The sequence below is a fragment of the Giraffa tippelskirchi genome, chromosome 8 (genome assembly GCF_054371585.1).
Source record: "Giraffa tippelskirchi isolate mGirTip1 chromosome 8, T2T-mGirTip1v1.2.pri, whole genome shotgun sequence".
NCBI lineage: Eukaryota > Metazoa > Chordata > Mammalia > Artiodactyla > Giraffidae > Giraffa > Giraffa tippelskirchi.
The window spans coordinates 36811810-36826056 of record NC_137282.1 but is presented as its reverse complement, the minus strand read 5'-3'; the positions used below and the strand labels follow the sequence as shown (position 1 = coordinate 36826056).

Sequence of the window (14247 nt, the reverse complement as noted above, 5' to 3'; positions counted from 1 at the left end):
TTTCCAGTCCTGTGGCCACTGCTGAGTTTTCCAAATTTGCTGACATATTGAATGCAGCACTTTCACAGCGTCATCTTTTAGGATTTGAAATCGCTCAACTGGAATTCCATCACCTCCACTAGCTTTGTTCATAGTGATGCTTCCTAAGGCCCACTTGACTTCACATTGCAGGATGTCTGGCTCTAGGTGAGTGATCACACCATCGTGATTATCTGGGTCATGAAGATCTTTTTTGTACAGTTCTTCTGTGTATTCTTGTCACCTCTTCTTAATATCTTCTGCTTCTGTTAGGTCCATACCGTTTCTGTCCTTTATTGTGGCCATCTTCACATGAAATGTTCCCTTGGTATCTCTAATTTTCTTGAAGAGATCTCTAGTCTTTCCCATTCTATTGCTTCCCTCTATTTCTCTGCATTGATCACTGAGGAAGGCTTTCTTATCTCTCCTTGCTATTCTTTGGAACTCTGCATTCAGATGGGTATATCTTTCCTTCTCTCCTTTGCCTTTAGCTTCTGTTCTTTTCTCAGCTATATGTAAGGGCTCCTCAGACAACCATTTTGTCTTTTTGCATTTCTTTTTCTTGGTGATGGTCTTGATCACTGCCTCCTGTACAGTGTCACAAACCTCTGTCCATAGTTCTTCAGACACTCTGTCTATCAGATCTAATCCCTTGAATCTGTTTGTCACTTCCACTGTATAATCGTAAGGGATTTTACTTATGTCATACCAGAACAGTGTAGTGGTTTTCCCTACTTTCTTCAATTAAAGTCTGAATTTGGCAATAAGGAGTTCATGATCTGAGCCACAGTCAGCTCCTGGTCTTGTTGTTGCTGACTGTATAGAGCTTCTCCATCTTCAGCTGCAAAGAACATAATCCATCTGATTTCTGTAGTGACCATCTCGTGATATCCATGTGTAGAGCTTCTCTCGTGTTGTTGGGAGAGGGTGTTTGCTATGACAGTGCGTTCTCTTGGCAAAACTCTGTTAGCCTTCACCTGGCTTCATTTTGTACTCCAAGGCCAAAGCCTGTTACTCCAGGTATCTCTTGACTTCCTACTTTTGCATTCCAGTCCCCTATGATGAAAAGGACATCTTTTTTTGGTGTTAGTTCTAGAAGGTCTTGTAGGTCATCAAACCTTTCAAACTCCAGCTTTTTCAAAATTAGTGGTTGGCGCACAGACTTGGATTACTGTGATATTGAATGGTTTGCTTTGGAAACAAACAGAGATCATTCTGTCATTTTTGAGATTGCACCCAAGAACTGCATTTCAGACTCTTCTGTTGACTATGAGGGCTACTCCATTTCTTCTAGGTGATTCTTGCCCACAGTAGTAGATATAATGGCCATCTGAATTAAATTCACCCTTTCCTATTCATTTTGTTCACTGATTCCTAAAATGCTGATGTTCACTCTTTCCACGTCCTGTTTGACCACTTCCAATTTACCTTGATTCATGGACCTAACATTCCAGGTTCCTATGCAATATTGTTCTTTACATCATCAGACTTTACTTCTAGTTACATCTACAACTGGGAATTGTTTTTACTTTGGCTCCATCTCTTTATTCTTTCAATGATGTTCAAGTTGGATTTAGAAAAGGCAGAGGAACCAGAAATCAAATTGCCAAGATCCATTTGATCATAGAAAAAGCAAGAGAGTTTCAGATATGCAGATGACACCATGCTTATGGCAGAAAGCGAAGAGGAGCTACAAACCTCTTGATGAAAGTGAAAAAGGAGAGTGAAAAACCTGGCTTAAAACTCAACATTCAAAAGGAAGATCTTGGCATCTGGTCCCATCACTTCATGGCAAATAGATGGAGAAACAATGGAAACAGTGACAGACTTTATTTTCTCAGGCTCCAAAATCACCACCGATGGTGACTGCAGCCATGAAATTAAAAGATGCTTACTCCTTGGAATAAAAGCTATGACCAACCTAGACAGCATATTACAAAGCAGAGACATTACTTTGCCAACAACGGTCCATCTAGTCAAAGTTATGGTTTTTCCAGTAGTCATGTATGGATATGAAAGTTGGACCATAAAGAAAGCTTAGCGCCTAAGAATTGATGCTTTTGAACTGTGGTGTTGCAGAAGACTCTTGAGAGTCCCTTTTATAGGAAGGAGATCAAACCAGTCAATCCTAACGGAAATCAGTCCTGAATATTCATGGGAAGGACTGATAAAGCTGAAACTCCAATACTTTGGCCACCTGATGTAAAGAACTGACTCATTGGAAAAGACCCTGATGCTGGGAAACATTGAAGGCAGGAGGAGAAGGGGCCGACAGAGGATGAGATGGTTGGATGGCATCACCGACTCGATGGACCTGAGTTTGAGCCAGCTCCAGGAGTTGGTGATGGACAGGGAAGCCTGTTCTGCTGCAGTCCATGGGGTTGCAAACAGTTGGACACATCTGAGTGACTGAACTGACTAAGGTGGGAATCTGAATTCTTAAGTTTTCCAGCCCCAAAAGTTTTGGATGAAGAGCATAAACTAAAATGTAGTATTTTTGTGAATTTAAGACCACTTAAATTTAAGGAATCCAAATTTACAGAATTCAGTATGAAGCAGAAACCCTGCCTTTAGAAATAGTAGAAAGAACTTTTTTGTACTTTTTTGTAACTTTTTTGATACTTTATCTGTATCACCAATAGCACACAAAGACTCCAAGGAACAAATTAAAGCAAGATAAAGTGCACTCTCTCCAAAGAAAACTGAGTTTTTCTGCTAGCTTCCTTATTTCATCTGGCTTACAACATTAAGCATGGTAATAACCAGAGCTCTTTTAAAAGCCATTTGACCAATCCAGCCTTCAGATCCCTAGAGTTCAAGCAGCACAACACAGTAAATCTACTGTAGTAATTTTAAATATGGATTACAAATACAAAGGGAATCTACATTTAATCTATGTCTAAAAACCATATCTTAAAGTCACTGAAAAGGAGGATAAAGTTTATGGTGCATAATCTTATCCTCCCGGAATTTTGGCTGACCATCAAAATACCTTTTGATACCACAAATCTGCTTTAATCTTTAAAAAGTTCTGCACTTGACCAGAAAGGTTTTCAAGAGCGATGGTGCTGAAACTTGCTGTGCGGTCAACCATTGTATTTGAAGTTCTGCATCACTCACTGGGTTATCACCTAAGGAAAACAGTGCATTCAACTCTCCGAGAATCATGACCACACAAATGTTTGATATCCTGTGTGTCAAAACTGACTCACAATTAAAGAGAATAAATACAGACATGCACAAATAATAGATATTATTTTTCAACCTGAAATGTGGAAACGAAAAATCTTTTTAAAACCTCTTAAGGACAAATAAACTATTAAAGAAACTGAGAATGTCTCAGTTCTGTGCTCTTTTATTCATCCCTTATGGAACTTGACTGTGGTGGAAACAGGATTAAAAAATAATGTTCAATAATAAAATGTGGTAATTTTGCTTAGAAATTATTAAAATTTCTAAATTGTGTAAGAATTCATGCCAAAGCATCAAGTGTCCTGTGGTCAGTCTGCCTTCTAAAATATTATAAGTACAAAGAATAAAATAAAAGCTTAATAGAGGGCTGTGACACAGGGGCTAATTATATCCCCAGAAAAACAAGATCATAAAGAGAACTCCCTAAGAGAATATTATCTCGATGCCTATATCTCTGCTGTATACAAAAATATTATTATAAGGTAATTAACATTCATTTAGTTTTTGTTTCTCAATTTTTTTTCTGCATGAATTTCTAGCAATTAGAGAAAAAGGAGGGGATGAGGGTAGAGGCAAAGACGAAATCAAGATGATGAAGAAGTAGAGCCCATAAAACTCTCCTGTTACATACCCTAAACAACCGATGTGAACACTAAGGACAGCTTTATTCTGAGATGCTGGGGTTTTTGTGTGTCTGTTTCTTTCATCTCATGTTCTGTTTTTCTTGGGCATGTTGTTTAGTCTACATTTTTATTTTATTATAGACTCTACACCTTCCTAACAGAAAGCATTTCATCCTGTTATTTTTTTTTTTAATTTCTAGCACTCAAAATCAATAAAAATAAATATCCAAAGAGGCTTAGGAAGTAATTTCCTAAATATTTTTTACCAAATAAGGTTAAAAAAAACAAAAACCAAGAGCTCATCAAGTGAGATGATGTGTAGTTGGCATTAAGTTTTAGACTTTCAAACTCTTAAGTCATTTTTATTTTTTAAAAAAAGGCATAAAGTGACCAAAAGTACTAGGGTAATATGAAGACCAACAGAAGACATTGTTCAGAGATTTATTTTTTCCTGGAAGATAAAATTTGCTTTTCTAGTTTCTCTTCCAGTGTCTTGACAAAATAATGATATGATTTAAGAACATAAAGCTTACAACGCCACTGTAGCAATTTCTGTTTTCATAGACCTGAGGTTAGATGGAGCTGCCCAAGTTTGCACTGCATATTATAAAGGACAGTGCTTCTGAGGTCTGAGCTATTGTTACAGTTCTATTTTCCAAATTTTTAAGTGGGAAATGTTTGTTTCACTCAAGCTCACTAATTTTGGTTTCCAGGATACTGACCTTTCATAATTAGATGTAAAAAATTTAAAAATTAAAAAGGCAAACTAGTAGGAATAATGAAAGTATCTATTCAGTGGTGATGCCCCTCTCTGGTTAACATGACTGAAAAGAATCTTTTCAGACCCCAGGTGGGAATAGTAAGCAGTCTTTCTCATACCATTTCTTCTTTTTCTCTGACTATAGTACTTTCTGAGTCTGTTTAAGAGTGTGTTTCTAATTCTTTCTTCCAGCTTAGCACAACTTGCCTCAAGTCATTTCCTATTTCCTCTCTTGCTGTGAGCAGAGACACATCTCTGTAGGAGCCCCTGTTGCTCCCAGTGATCATCTCCTTGGACAGAGTATGTGCAGGTCCTGCTCTGGGCAGCCAGAAGGATGTCTGCTCCTGCCAGGAACAAGCCTTAATGGAGTGGTAATAAACAAACAGAGGAGGTAACTCAATAACAAAACAGAATACCTCCCAAGCTTCAAAGTCTTCGAAAAACAAAAGCAGTCCTATTAGAAACTTTTTTGAAGAATTCTGATGACATTTTATAAAACAGAAGTCTAGCCTAGTGCCCTTTGTCTACTGTTTAAAAATCTTTACTGTTGAAAGAAATTGGAGAATAAAGATCTGTTTTTTATTAAGAAAATAATTTAGAGTACATCCATTTCTTGACCTCACTACTCATTATACTTACATTAAGGGCATTACTTTCCACTTCGCATATTAGTCATTTTAATGCTAAACTTTCGCTCAAAAAGACATACACCCACATTTTTTTTAATTTACACTAAATGAAAATTATTTTATTTGGGCTTAATTTCCCTCGATCGATTTTGAAAATGGGCTTTTTGATGTATACTCAATGCAATAAAACCTACCTACTACCCGAGGTCATTCTAATCCTTTTCCAAAAGAAAAACACTCTCTTAATTGTAGCCATGACAGTACTGTGGTTTTAATTTTTCTTTTCTTTTTTTAAAAAATTTTGAAATCTATCAGTGAATTGATTGATACCAATGGAGAAATATGAATATACCAAGTAATTATTAAACACACTTAAGATGATGTGATTTTTGCTTTGCTGTTATGAATTGTTAAATGCACACCAAGTTCAAAAGTGAATAAGCATATATATTTTCAAAAGAAGTCAAGAGAGCACATATGGAAGGGGAAGCTATATCTCAATTATTATAACTGGGTTAGGATTATACTGTATCATTCTACCACAGACAATAAAAGCAATAGATTCTGATATCAAAAAAAATATATGGTTTGTCAATCTTAACTTTCACACATATAATTAAAAGCAAATCGTTCACCTAATGTGCATAGAAATCTCACTGTTCTGTGTGAATAATTTAGCATTATTTAGACTTCCTAAAGAAACATACAGGTAGAACAAAAGGAGTAGCTAGTAAAAGATATAACAGCTTTCTTAATATTCCCCCATCAAGCCCTCCAACTGAAAAAAACCAACACAGAGAAACATAAAAGTGTGTGTTTTGCAAACAATGCTTCAGCAAATGGCTCCCAACTCACTTTTCTAATTGCATTTCCAGTTTAGGGTTATTCACAGGGACTCTTAATTCTCCTTCCAGCCCTGTTGGGAGGGTTGTACTTCCTGCCCACCTGAGTGAAGTCTGTCAGGTCATTTGCCTTGCTTTGACCAGTGAAAGGAAATGTGTCACTTCTTAGGAAAAGTTGTAAGATTCACATTCTGTTTTCCGTGGGAATTTCTTGTCCAGACGGGGCCTTCATTGGCTTTGCTTCCTGACTGACAATGATAAACAGTGCCTCCTCTTTGTCAATACACAATGAACGTGTAGCCTGAGTGAGAAATAAACTTGTGTGGTGTTAATCTACTGAGATTTGGGGACTTTTTTTTTTTTTACTACAACCTAACCTAGTGTACCCTAATCTCATAAAGAAACAAGAATGTCCTACTGGAGACAGCAAAGCCAGCCAACACCATAACAAGTTTATTCAAAATGACATACATCAAGTTTACAAATCTATAAAAGGCCACTTATTTTTTCATCTTAAAATCCACATCTTATGCATTTTTAAAGATGCATTGCTTTCCATTAAAAAAAACAGCGATATTTTATTATAGTGAGGTTTTAGCAGTCACAGGCTTTTAAAATAGTAGTCAATAGGACTAACATTTACATAGTACCCTAAACCAGTTTAAATTTATGTTTTATGTCAATTTCATTATGATTGAGAAAGGTCTGATTTCAAGTTTCTCAGTTTTATTATGCATGTTGTATAGGGAATAATATGGCAATTCATATGTCAATGCTGATTGAAACACAGTTTGGAAAATAATAGTAGAGTTAGTGAAAATATTATACTTAAATGTTTAAAAGGAAATTAAATACTATATCAAAGAGAGAAAATGGCTTTATTCTAGATGCTCAAATACAATATCTTTAAGAGAAAAAAAAAGTTGTGTGTTAGATTACTTGTCAGAATCCTAGAAATGTCTCAGAGAAATCATTTGGAAGTTAAAGAGCATTAGCTCAAGGTCTCAGTGTACTCACAAGAGATGACAGTATCGCAAATCCCTGTTGAATGGTGTAGCTTCATCAGGCCGCTCAAGAAAATAAAATCTCAAAGAAAGGCACAAAACACTATAAACCACGAGACATGACAGTGTCATGAGGTGACTGAGCATTCTACAAAGCTGGGCAAATGACACTTCCCAGACAGTTTTGGGCAATCTAACAGAGAAATGTGTGAGAAATACCAGGACTCAGAGTCATCCAACACCAGTTAAAAATTCAACAAAGGCAAAAAATCATAATTCTTTTAGCAAATATTAGTCCTATAGAAATGTGTTTGTGTGTATGTGCTTGAGTGTTGTGTGTTCTACTGCATTTGACAAGTATTTATTGAGGGCTTATTGTGCAAAAGTATCTAGACTTGGCAGATGGACAATACAAAGATGTTTGCAAAACAGCCCATGGTCTCCAAAACTTTACAACGTATGCCATGTCAGGGATTCTAAGTCTTAGTGGCATGACACATATCCTATAGAGCACTTTGCAACTCAGCCCATGCTTTATTATAAAGACTTAAAAATACTTAGTTAAATGAATAAACAATAGCTGAGAATAAATCCCCTGAATTTACTTTTTATACATAAACTTCAATTTCTGAAAACTTGTCATTCTTCCTTTTGTAATATTCACAAAGCTTCTTGCAATATAGGTTCCCTCTACCCCACAGCATGATGAATTGTTAGAGAAATATTGTCAGTTATAATTATCATACTACAATTGAAAGCATTAACATAAATTTAAAGCCTTACATAATAGAAGAGTGAATGGTTGAGTAACAAATGGCCAAGAGGAAAAAGGAATTAATTGGGATCACAATTCCAAGGAAGAATATTGAAATTTAAAAAATAACCAGTAAGATTTTGATTTTATTGTTAATTTGAAACAGTGATGACAAGTATTTGGAATTTTAGTCTTTAACTTGTATACTCGTTGTATCCCTAAAAATACAATCGGGAAAGTAACATTTATCAAAGTTCAGTCCTATAACAGATGGCATGCATATGTACATATACAAGTATATTTACATATTTCTATCTCCCATTTATTCCTAACACCAGCCTTATGGAAAATGTAGCTCAGTCGGTAAAGAGTCTGCCTGCAATGCAGGAGAACTAGGTTCGACCCCTGGGTCGGGAAGATCCCTTAGAGAAGGAAACGGCAACCCACTTCAGTATTCTTGACTGGAGAATCCCATGGACAGAGGAGCCGGGCAGGCTGCAGTCAATGGGGTCGCAAGAGTCAGACTCAACTTAGCAACTAAACTACCAAACCACCACCAGGATGTTTTAGGTTGCAAATAACTAACAAGCAAAACCTACACAAACTGGCATAAAGGTTTATTTTCATATCAAAGAGACTTTGTTGATTAATATAATTGTTCACCAATGTCCAAAAACTTGTTAGAGACTCTATTCAGTGGAAACAGTGTCAGACTTTTTTTTTGGGCTCCAAAATCACTGCTGATGGTGATTGCAGCCATGAAATTAAAAGACGCTTACTCCTTGGAAGGAGGGTTATGGCCAACCTAGATAGCATATTTAAAAGCAGAGACATTACTTTGCCAACAAAAGTCCGTCTAGTCAAGGCTATGGTTTTTCCAGTGGTCATGTATGGATGTGAGAGTTGGACGGTGAAGAAAGCTGAGCGCCGCAGAATTGATGCTTTTGAACTGTGGTGTTGGAGAAGACTCTTGAGAGTCCCTTGGACTGCAAGGAGATCCAATCAATCCATCCTAAAGGAGATCAATCTTGGGTATTCATTGGAAGGACTGATGTTGAAGCTGAAACTCCAATACTTTGGCCACCTCATGCGAAGACCTGACTCACTGGAAAAGACCCTGATGCTGGGTAGGATTTGGGGCAAGAGGAGAAGGGGACGACAGAGGATGAGATGGTTGGATGGCATCACTGACTCGATGGACATGGGTTTGGGTAGACTCCGGGAGTTGGTGATGGACAGAGAGGCCTGGCGTGCTGCAATTCATGGGGTTGCAAAGAGTCGGACACGACTGAGCGACTGAACTGAACTGAACTGATACCCAATATATCAGGGGCTTCCAAATTGGCATTACTGGTAAAGAACCATGCCTGCCAATGCAACAGAGATATAATAAGAGGTGGGGGTTCAATCCAAGTCAGGAAGATCCCCTGGAAGAGAGCATGGCAACCCACTCCAGTACTTCTGCCTGGAGAATCCCAGGGACAGAAAAGTCTGCTGGGCCACGGTCCATGGGGTGACAAAGAGTCAGACGTGACTGAAGCAACTTAGCACACATACACACAAGCAGCATATCTACTCTGTTTTCATGGTTTTGCAGATCAACCCTATTGTCTGCTACTCCTAGCAGGCACAAAATCTTTCAACAGAAAAGGAGAGTTGTCTCTTCCTGTGTGTTTTCTTGTGAGCGGGAAAAGCTCTCCCAGAAGCCTTGCAGCTCACTCCCCTCCCTCCATATATCATTAGCTACAGTGGGTCACACGCCCATCACTAAACCTTTCCCTGGGAAAGTGACTGATGTAGATGGTTATGAATTAGCAGTAGTCCAGGGCCTCCTCTTTGAGCACATGGCCACATAGGAGACAGTATACAACTCATTCAAAATCAGAAATTGGCCAACAAAGCATAAGGTGAACATGGACAGTAGGAAATCAAGAGTATCTGCTATAAACTTATTCCTTTCCATCCACACGTGATCCTATTATTCACAGAGTCCTTATTTGCAAATTTTACTACCCACTCGGAGAAGGCAATGGCACCCCACTCCAGTACTCTTGCATGGAAAATCCCATGGACAGAGGAGCCTGGTAGGCTATAGTCCATGGGGTTGCTAAGAGTCGGACACGATGGAGCAACTTCACTTTCACTTTTCTCTTTCATGCACTGGAGAAGGAACTGGCAACCCACTCCAGTGTTCTTGCCTGGAGAATCCCAGGGACAGCAGAGCCTGGTGGGCTGCCATCTATGGGGTCGCACAGAGTCGGACACGACTGAAGCGACTTAGCAGCACTACCCACTAAAATTTATTTGTAACCCCAAGAGCAATACTCACAGTACTTTTGTAGTCACTCACAGGCATGTGTGGAGCAATGAAAATACTAAGTCACCAGAGATGAGCCCATTACCAACTAAGGTCAAAGAAGGTGACACTCTGCCTTCTTTCAGCTCCCATACTATAAGCTAGTGTTCCTTTATCTGTCTATGTAGTGCATTTTTTAAAAAAAAATTTGTGCCCTTTGTTGGCAATTTCATACTATTTTAAGTGACCCCCAAGAAAAGAAGTGAAATGCTGTCTAGTGTTTAGTGCAAGAAGGCTGTGATGTGCCTTATAGAGAAAATATGTATATTAGATAATCTTCATTTAAGCATGAAGAGTAGTGTCATTAGGGGCTTCCCAGGTGGTGCTAGTGGTAAAGAACCCACCTGCCAAGGCAGGAGACATAAGACATGCAAATTCAATCCTTGGGTCAGGAAGATCCCCTGGAGGAGGGCATGGCAATCCATTCCAGTATTCTTCCCTGGAGAATCTCATAGACAGAGGAGCCTGTCAGGTTACAGTCGCACAGAGTCGGACACAACTGAAGCGACTTAGCATGCATGCATGCACAATGTCATTAGCCATGAGTTCAGTGTAAATGAATAAATAACATATATTAAGTAAGATGTTTTTCAACAGAAACACACATAAAACAAAGTTACATATAGATCTGCTGATGAAAATACTGTGACCAGAGGCTCATAGGAACCTCACCTTGTAATCCTCCCAGTATCCACTAATTTAATGTGCACAGGAACTTTACAGAACATAACTACCACAAATAATGAGGATTGGCTATATAAAAAACTTAGATGTAACTAGGTTATACAACCACAAGTAGAAGGCAAGCCTCAAATCCAAATTTTATCAGGATTGTTAGAAAATTTGGACTTTATCCTGAGAGTAATGGAAAGACATTAAAAGGCTTGTAAGTAGGGAGAAATTTTAATGGATCTGCATTTCTGGAACATTATTATAGAGAAGGAAGACTGCATTCAGGGAGACCAGGTAAGAGGCTATTGCAGTAGTCCAGGCAAGAAGTTATGATAGAGGCATGAGAGTGGAGGAGGAGGCCATGGCCTAGAGTATAAATTATCTCTTAATCTCCCTCACCTATTTCTCTCCTCCACTGACCTCTGATGTCTTCTGAGACCACAGAAAACAGAACACTCAACAAAATGAAGATTGGTCTCCAAAAGAGGATGTGAGAGGAGTTTGAGAGGGAAAAACATGCAGAACAGAGATAAGAAGAATCAATGTCAAAATATTGCTGGGTACCAGCTAAGTTTGGCTCAGTTTCAGATTCTCATCTAAAAATCTTAGTAAGAACCTAGTTTACAGCCTCTATTAATATTAGAGCATTAAATTTTAATAAGTGGAAAATGGAATTCATAAGTTTTCTCAGTTGCATCCAATTGGGAGTTGACTGGTCATTTGTGATTTTACACATCTCTTGGTTGAAACAGAGTTACAAATACCTGACTGAACAGTGGGATACATCATGCAAATGTGTGACTCTCCCTGGAGGACTTTCTGTCCCCAAAGTAATGACTGAATTACAATTGAGTTATAAATGTGATAGTCCCACCTGTGATCAACATTAAAATTTTCCTGATGTAGTATTTAAAGTAAATATATCCCAAATCCCCCAAAGCCTTTAGGACTGTTGCAGAACTGAGAAGTTAAGTAAAATAAGAATTATGATTTTTAATTTTCACTATCATGTCACATTTCAGTTGTAACATTTTGGAATTTGAAGTCTTGTCAAGTCTCCATGGAATTATCTGAGAGAAGCAGAAAGAAAGGAGAAAAAGAGAAATGTTCATAGTAGAGGATGGTGAACTTTGGAGCATATTAAATCCTTTTCTCTATCCAGTATCAGTGTCCAGTGTATTGTATCCCCTAGTTCTTATGACACGTGAACAATCTTAAATTACTTCATGGTTAAGAATATTGTAATACATTGTGCCACCATATCCAAGTCATTAATGCTAATATACGGCCACAGGCAAACCTTTGCTTGCTGTGCACTTGAACCATGTGCCTGATAAATTACAGAAATATGTACACTTGGATAACTCACTGTACTATAATCCTTTAAAGTAAACTAACAAATGGTCCTTTGAAACTCTTAGCCCTTCAGCAGGCTCATTAAAACTTTTTAGATAATACTATCAGTTAGAAGGATTATCAATGAAATTAGAATGCAGGAAATCATTTAGATTATTTTCCAAGTATTGATTTTAAAAGACACACAGTAAGCATGCATTCAAACTGATTCCTACTTCTGTTGATATTTTGTACACGGTTTGTGCTGAGTGCCCCACAACTAGAATATGGCATTTTTCATATTATATTTACCAAGGTAAATGCTAGTTGCTGTAAAAGGTGAGCCCCAGCTTCTCTGTGGCTTAACACAATAGAAGTTTACTTTTCACAGCAGAATCAACCAAAGTGTTGTAGGTTGGGCAGCCTCCCACATGATCACTCAGGACCCATGCTTCTTTTGTCATCCTTAGGGCTCTGCCCTTCTAGGTTTAGGAAGTCCTCTTTATTCAGCTGATGGCCTGTGAAGGAGCCCAAGCTCACCTGTTTCTTAATCACACTGGTCTGGAAGTCACTTCTCTTTACATTCCATCAGTGAGAACTAGTCATGTAGCCCTGTCTGCAAAGGGAAAGACACTAAGAGATGTAGTCTCTGGCTGGGCAGCCACTGCCCAGCATTATCTCTACACTGGGTGGGGCTCAGCTAGGTTTCTCTGCTACACAGAAGTGTACAGTACAATAATCTGACTGATATAGATCATGCAATGATTACCACAATGAGTTTAGTGAATGAACATCAGTCATCTCATGTATTAAACAGATAAAAATTAAATAGAAAAAGTCTCTATGTTCCCTTGTGATTAGAACTCTTAGAATTTACTCTCTTAAAAACTTTCACATATAATATGCAGCAGTGTTAATTATATTTATCACATTGTACATTATATTTCTAGGACTTTTTTATCTTTTAACCGGAAGTTTGTACCTGTCAATTACCTTCACCCCACCTCCACCGTTGGAAACCAAAAATCTGACTTTTTTTTTCCTATGAGTGACTTTGTTTTTGAAGCATAATTGGCCGACAATACTATGTTAGTTTCTGGTACACAACATTTTGTTGTTCAGTCACTCAGTCGTGTCAAACTCTTTGCAACCCCATAGACTGTAGTACGCCAGGCTTCCCTGTCCTTCACCATCTCCAGGAGCTTGCTAAAACTCATGTCCATTGAGTAGGTGATGCCATCCAACCATCTTGTTCTCTGTCATCCCCTTCTCCTCCTGCCTTCAATGCTTCCCGGCATCAGGGTCTTTTCTAATGAGTCAAAGTACTGGAGTCAAGTAATGGCCAAAGTATTGGAGCTTCAGCTTCAGCATCAGTCCTTCCAATGAATATTCAGGACTGATTTCCTTTAGGATTGACTGGTTTGATCTTGCAGTCCAAGGGACTCTCAAGAGTCTTCTCTAACACCACAGTTCAAAAGCATCACAGTGATTTAATATTTCTATATATTTCAAAATGATCACCATGATAAATCTAGTTACCACCTGTCACCATTCAAAGATATTACAGAATTATTGACTATATTTCCCAAACTGTACATTTCATACCTGTGACTTATTTATTTTGTAACTTAAAGTTGGTATCTCTTAATCTCCCTCACCTATTTCTCTCCTCCCCTGACCTCTTTCCCTTCTAGCAACCAACTGTTTTTTCCATGTATCTATGACTCTGTGTCTCCACTGATCTCCAGTAGCATATTGGGCACCTACCGACCTGGGGAGTTCCTCTTTCAGTATCCTATCATTTTTGAGGTGGCAAGATTACACAGAAGAACTGTGTAAAAAAGATCTTCATGACACAGGTAATCACGAAGGTGTGATCACTCACCTAGAGCCAGACATCTTGGAATGAGAAGTCAAGTGGGCCTTAGAAAGCATCACTACGAACAAAGCTAGTGGAGGTGATGGAATTTCAGTTGAGCTATTTCAAATCCTCAAAGATGATGCTGTGAAAGTGCTGCACTCAATATGCCAGTAAATTTGGAAAACTCAGCAGTGGCCACAG

General features: G+C 38.2%; 1 protein-coding gene across 9 annotated transcripts in view; it reads right to left on the bottom strand.

Moving 5' to 3' along the window:
* LOC145518862 (uncharacterized) overlaps positions 1-14247 on the bottom strand; it is a 1117244-nt gene that overhangs the window by 1030515 nt on the left and 72482 nt on the right. The window lies entirely within an intron of this gene.